Source organism: Phalaenopsis equestris, unplaced genomic scaffold, assembly GCF_001263595.1.
Source record: "Phalaenopsis equestris unplaced genomic scaffold, ASM126359v1 Scaffold234349, whole genome shotgun sequence".
In the NCBI taxonomy this organism is placed as follows: Eukaryota; Viridiplantae; Streptophyta; class Magnoliopsida; order Asparagales; family Orchidaceae; genus Phalaenopsis; species Phalaenopsis equestris.
The window spans coordinates 127,459-128,495 of record NW_018252268.1 but is presented as its reverse complement, the minus strand read 5'-3'; positions in this window follow the sequence as shown (position 1 = coordinate 128,495).

Sequence of the window (1,037 nt, the reverse complement as noted above, 5' to 3'; positions counted from 1 at the left end):
AACTTAAATTGATTTTTAAAGATAAATACTATTCTTGGCATTTAAATGATTTTTAAAAATCAAGATATAACTCAAAAAATTATGAAACTTAGTTTTTTGAGTTCTCTGTTATCAGGGGTATTTCCTAAAAATAAAATGATATTTAAGATAAAAATTTGATTTTTAGCCTATTTTAAATATTTAAATAATTAAAAAAATTCATAAAAATCATAAAAATAATAAAACCCATGGAAATGTTCTAAATTGTTTCCTAACCACCAAGGAACAATTAGAATATTTTTCTTGATTTTCTAAATAAAGATATTGAATTTCAAAGCTTAAAAATAATTTTTAAAAAAGGCTAAAAATGAGTTTTCACTAAAATAATCCCAATAAATCAAGAAAAAATTAGAAAAATATAAAATTTTCTCCTATGAGTTCTCTAACCTTAAGGAGATTTTTCAAAAATACAAAACTTAATTTTCACCTCCCAAAATATTTTATTTTTATCAAATAACCCACAATTTAAAATAACTCTAATAAATCACAGAGAATTCAAAAAATTATGAAATTTGATCCAAAGGCTTCTCTGGTCTAGGTATACCTCCAATAAAAATTTCAAGGGATTATAATTTACCTTGGTCAAGTTAGGAAATTTCTTTGAAAAATCCTATTTTTGCCTTAAAATAATTATATAAATTAAATTAAATTTTGAAAAATCACATTTTCTTCTCTGATGTCTTAATTGACCCATGAACAAGTTATAATAACAATTCCAAAGTCATTTGAATTTAATTTGACAAATTATGAAGTGTTAAAGCCTTAGGGGCAAATGTGTAAGTTTGGGAATCTTGCCTTAATTAACATTTAGGCTTAATTCAAGGAGGGGAAGGGGTAACCTCTAATATTAATCAATTCACTTGATGTTTGAAACATAAAGGGGTTAATTGGTAGAAACCAATCTCACTTTCTTAATTAAGATTAATAAATTTCTAAATTATTAAAATTTGGAAGTTTATTAAAATTAAATGATCTTGGACTTAGGGGTATGACTTTTG